Below are 6,000 nucleotides of genomic sequence, written 5' to 3'. Positions count from 1 at the left end.
TTTTTTTGGGCTCCAAAATCTCTGCAGATGGTGACTGCAGCCATGAAATTAAAAGACGCTTCCTCCTTGGAAGGAAAGTTATGACCAACCTAGATAGCATATTCAAAAGCAGAGACATTACTTTGCCAACAAAGGTCCATCTAGTCAAGACCACCTTTTCCTGTGGTCATGTATGGATGTGAGAGTTGGACTGTGAAGAAAGCTGAGCGCCGAAGAATTGATGCTTTTGAACTGTGGTGTTGGAGAAGACTCTTGAGAGTCCCTTGGGCTGCAAGGAGATCCAACCAGTCCATTCTGAAGGAGATCAGCCCTGGGATTTCTTTGGAAGGAATGATGCTAAAGCTGAAACTCCAGTACTTTGGCCACCTCATGCGAAGAGTTGACTCATTGGAAAAGACTGTGATGCTGGGAGGGATTGGGGGCAGGAGGAGAAGGGGACGACAGAGGATGAGATGGCTGGATGGCATCACTGACTCGATGGATGTGAGTCTGAGTGAACTCCGGGAGTTGGTGATGTGACAGGGAGGCCTGGCGTGCTGCGATTCATGGGGTCGCAAAGAGTCGGACATGACTGAGCGACTGAACTGAACTGAACCACCTCAAGGAGCACTGTTGGGACTCCCTGGGGCTTCAGTGGCTGAGACTCTGAAATCCCAGTGCAGACGGCCTAGATTCGATCCCTGATCAAAGAGCTAGATTCCACATGCCACAACTAAGACCCAGTGCAGACAAATAAATAAATTAAAAAAAATTTTTTTTAAGGAGCAGTATTGGAGCAGAACCAAGTTTCTAATCCTAGTATTAGTTATTCAGTCATGTCTGACTCTTTGTGACACCATGGACTAAAGCCCACCAGGTTCCTCTGTCCATGGAATTCTCCAGGCAAGAATGCTGGAGTGGGTAGCCATTCCCTTCTCCAGGAGATCTTCCCAACCCAGGGATTGAACTTGGGTCTCCTGCATTGCAGGCAGATTCTTAACCATCTGAGCCACCAGGGAAGCCCCAAGTTTCTAATAGTTGAGGGCATATTTTTGAGTAAGTAAAGACTCTTGTGGAGATAAATGAGATAATGCATGTAAATGAGCTTTTAAAGTTGCCACCACTGAGGACAATTATTTCTAAAAATTCAAAAAGTCTGAAATCTGAATGGACAAATTTCACCCAGTTTGACCCCTGATTATTTCAGATGTTTACAGAGAGGGTGGTACCTCATTAGCAAAAAGAATTGCCATGTTCTTCAAAGCATTTCATTCCTTATCTCAGCAAGACTTATTTTTGCTTGGCACAAAGTAGATCAAAGTGCAAAGAAGAAAGGAAGGAAGAGGTGAGGGAGGTAGGAAGGAAGGGAGAAATGAATAAATGATATTAATGCAAGTATTATTCACTTTATGATTTTTTCCCTCCCACTCCCTTGCCCATCTATTTTTCATTCTCCTCCTGCCTGGATTCCTCACACACACTCCTCTAGTTCTCTACCCGCATCTCCCTCTTCTCTCCCACTAGATTTAAAGACGGTTCCTCTTCATCTCTGAAGGGCATGTTCTTGTCTGGTTAAACTCCTCAGCTAGGGCCTTCATCTTGCCCTTCAGAAAATCAAAGTGCAAGTGGTGGATTTTTCCCAAACATTCTAATTCATTTACTGCATTTTCTAGGTTTGTGTACTCTCTTTGGCTTTTTTTTTTTTTTTTAAACTTCAAAGGCCTAGTGAATGAAGGTGTTTCCAAATACTGGTTGAAAGGCACTCTCACCGTGATCTCTTCTATTTCAAGTGTTTTAACCATCACCTCTAAGTGTCCACTCTGGTCCAGTCTTTCACAAGCAAACAGCTCCCCGGATTCTGTCTCTGGCATCTCCCCAGTAAAAAAAACAGTGGCCTTTGTCAAGATCCCATCGTTTACAAGATAAGCAAACCTAAGCAAACCAGCTACCTTATTCATCGGATGGAACTCTAATGCTCACCTCCCAGAGGTTGTGCAGGCTAAAGGAGAAAAATCTATGAGAAATCTATCAAGTGTTAGTTTTTTGTTTCCTATCCTTTGCTTCAGGCCTTCATTTCCTCTCAGTTCAAATATGCTTTAGCAAGGACTTCCCTGGCAGTTCAGGGGATAAGACAATGCAGGGAGGGTAGGTTCTATCTCTGGTCTGGGAGCTAAGATCCCACACGTCTGGAGGCCAAAAAACCAAAATACAAAACAGAAGCAATATGTAACAAATTCAATAAAAACTTTCAAAACAGTCCATATCAAAACAAACAAACAAAAATCTTTAAAAAATATAAGATCCATTTGCTGCTCAACTATTCTCCCTGGCTCTAATCTCTGCCTCTACCTGCAACCTACTGAATATGCAAGTGCCAGAATGATCTTCTAAGTCTCAGGCTATGTTGCTTTAAGGGGCTTCTCTGGTGGCTCAGACAGTAAAGAATCTGCCTGCAATGCAGGAGACCACGGTTCAATCCCTGGGTCAGGAAGATCCCTTTGAGAAGGGAATGGCTACCCACTCCAGTATTCTTGCCTGAAGAATTCCATGGACAGAGGAGCCTGGTGGGCTATACAGTCGGTGGACTCAAAAAGAGTTGGACACAACTGAATGACTAACACTTTCACTTTCATGTTGCATTTAAAATGCTTAATAGCTACCCCTGGCTAAGAAATAGAATCTAAACTTCCAAGCACTCATTCTGAAACCTTCCCTGGTCTGAGGTTAAGAGCTGTGACACCCTTTGTCTCCCAAATGTAACCCTCCTTCCAAACAACCAGGACTCTTCCTATCCCTCCCTGGTCTGGCTTCACTTACTGAAAGCCTACTTACCTTCGAGCCCAGTTTAAATGAACACGCTCCTAGCATACCTTTTCTAAACCCCTCGAAGAATCTTTCCCTGCTGGAACTGCCAGTGTTTGCTTTCTACTTCTATTACAAGGTCATCTCTCCTGATAGACTGTACATGACTTGAACTCATGGATTGAACCCCAGCCATCTTTATGTTCATCATAGAGCTTAGCACTGGGGTTTACATATAGTAGATACTCAATGTTACATCTAATGATACATTCTTGAATTTTCTGAAATATCACTAGGTGCCTAGCATCGTGTCAGTTGCTATGGCAGCTACAAAAAGCCTTGCCCTTTTCCCTGACTAAATAAACAAAATATTGTTGAGCTCACAAAGCAACCATGTACGAGCAATGTGTAAGAATCTAGGAGACACTGCTTTGGGAAAGAATTGCAGTGTGCTTCCTTCATTCCTTCTCCTGGAAAGAAAAAAAAAGAAGAAAGGAATAAGAATCTATGATTACATGCTAAGTTCTTAGTTCACTTAGTGTCTACACAGTTGTATATAAAGTTCTTTGAAAGGCTTTGTGTATATTTTAAAATTTAAAATGCTTTAGAAATGACAGAAGCATAAGAAATTTTATCTTGGAATAAATACATTTGCTAAAATTGAGGCCAAATACATTGCACAACTGATCTCAAAGTATTCTAATTTTAGGTCTGGCCACAAGAGAAAAATGTTTACCATGGACAAGAAAACATGGTTTTCTCTCTGGTTAGCAGAATTTAGGGCATCAACTCTAAAAAGACAGCTCAATCAACTTACAATGTATTTTTCAGGTTATTTCTATACTATCCACAACCTAAGTTATTAAACGTTTAGAATTACAAAAAAGCACAAAAGGACTCTGTGATGTTCCAGAAAGCACATGGGTAGGGATTAGAGATGGAATGAAGAAGTGGCTGGATTGGTGGAAGGAGAGGATAGAGGGAGATGAGGATGCACTCAGTGAGTCTTTGAAAGTTCACCCTGAGATCAAGTGCACAGCTGGCTGAAAAGGCTGGGAAACGAAGCTGAGATCCACTGAGTGTCATCAGATGTGAAGTCAGAGCTCTCAGGCCCAGGACCTAGACACTGATCTACAAACAAGTCTAAGAAGAGGTATGGGTTAATGACTACAGCACTGAAATAAAAGTCTGTATTTTCTGACTTCCAAGGGCTTGTGAACAACAAACAACAGAGGGAAAAGACTGATTTAGCTGCATAGGAGATGGCTAGGGTTCACTCTGATCTGAGATCAGAAGGCTGGCATTTCAGACTTAGAGCAAAAACACATATTTTCAGAAGTTTTTAAAAATTACTTCATTCCTGACATAAGCATGAACCTTAAAGGGTACTTATATTTGCCTTGAAATAGATGGGGAAACAGTGGAAACAGTGTCAGACTATTTTTCTGGGCTCCAAAATCACTACAGATGGTGACTGCAGCCATGAAATTAAAAGACGCTTACTCCTTGGAAGGAAAGTTATGACCAACCTAGATAGCATATTGAAAAGCAGAGACATTACTTTGCTAACAAAGGTTCGTCTAGTCAAGGCTATGGTTTTTCCTGTGGTCATGTATGGATGTGAGAGTTGGACTGTGAAGAAAGCTGAGCGCCGAAGAATTGATGCTTTTGAACTGTGGTGTTGGAGAAGACTCTTGAGAGTCCCTTGGGCTGCAAGGAGATCCAACCAGTCCATTCTGAAGGAGATCAGCCCTGGGATTTCTTTGGAAGGAATGATGCTAAAGCTGAAACTCCAGTACTTTGGCCACCGCATACGAAGAGTTGACTCATTGGAAAAGACTGTGATGCTGGGAGGGATTGGGGGCAGGAGGAGAAGGGGACGACAGAGGATGAGATGGCTGGGTGGCATCACTGACTCGATGGACGTGAGTCTGAGTGAACTCCGGGAGTTGGTGATGGACAGGGAGGCCTGGCGTGCTGCGATTCACGGGGTCACAAAGAGTCGGACACAACTGAGCGACTGATCTGATCTGATCTGATCTGATCTGATATTTGCCTTTAAATAAGCACAAACTATTGAAGAAGGAAATGGCAACCCACTCCAGTATTCTTGCCTGAGAAATTCCATGGGCAGAGGAGCCTGGTGGGCTATGTACTCCAAGGGGTCACAGAATTGGACATAGCTTAACTACTAAACAACAATAAAGCAGTACTGACATGCCCCATGGGTGTTAAAATATTTAATGGGCTCTTGCATAATTATGTTTTGAGTTTATACAAATAAAATCTTAATCAGTATCACAGACATTCTGCAGAAATTTCTCTTCACACTGGATGTTATAGTTTGATAATATAAATGATTTCCCCTCATTGAGCATATACCTGAACACAGAACCTGCCTTGAAAATTGTAGGTTTTGCATCATGTAAACTGTCTCTCTTGTCCTGGCACCAGGGACCTCATTCTGCTATCCCGCTGGCTCCAACCCTCTTTCCTTCGGGTCGTGTGTAATCCTCTCAAGTATATGCTTTCAGTGATTTAAGTGCCCACATACTTTGAAATTATTTCTTTTCTTATTGCGCCATCACATAACCTGCTACCACCTTACGTCAATGATTTCTGCTAATTATTGTAGGACAGACAGCAACTTGACACAGCAAATTAAAACAATCCATGCCAAGGTGTGAAGGAAAGATCAAATGTCCCATCCCTTCCTCTCCCCCGTCCCTTACTCTCTCACACAAGCAAATCTGTAACTCTCCCAGACACCCACTGTTTAAATAAGCAAATGAATGAATGTCTGAAATCAGGAAATGTAACTAGGCAATTAGTGGAAGGTGAGGCGCAGAGATGAGGATGAAAATTCTGGGCATTGGGTGGGGTGAGAAGCCTTCATGACACCCTTGCATCACACTGCTTACACTGGGGCTTCTCCATGTTCCTCTCACCAGGTTGCAAGGGTGTATCAAGAACATCTGCCAATGTTGCAGATGGATGCTGGAGAGGAGTCTATGGGGAATGGTAGATAAAGGGGGGAAAACCCCAAAAGTGCAGGGCTCTTTAATGTCTGAGAGTGTTCAGAACACTTTATAATTGTGATCCCATCGAATGCATTTAGAACAACTAAGTCCCTTTTATAACGAAAGCCAACAGTAGACATTATAATGTATCCATTCTCTATATACGCATTCGTTTTTAATCTGCAGTGAGACTGTCTCT

The sequence above is a fragment of the Bos taurus genome, chromosome 28 (assembly GCF_002263795.3).
Source record: "Bos taurus isolate L1 Dominette 01449 registration number 42190680 breed Hereford chromosome 28, ARS-UCD2.0, whole genome shotgun sequence".
NCBI classification, from domain to species: domain Eukaryota; kingdom Metazoa; phylum Chordata; class Mammalia; order Artiodactyla; family Bovidae; genus Bos; species Bos taurus.
Note: the sequence above shows the minus strand (reverse complement) of the source record.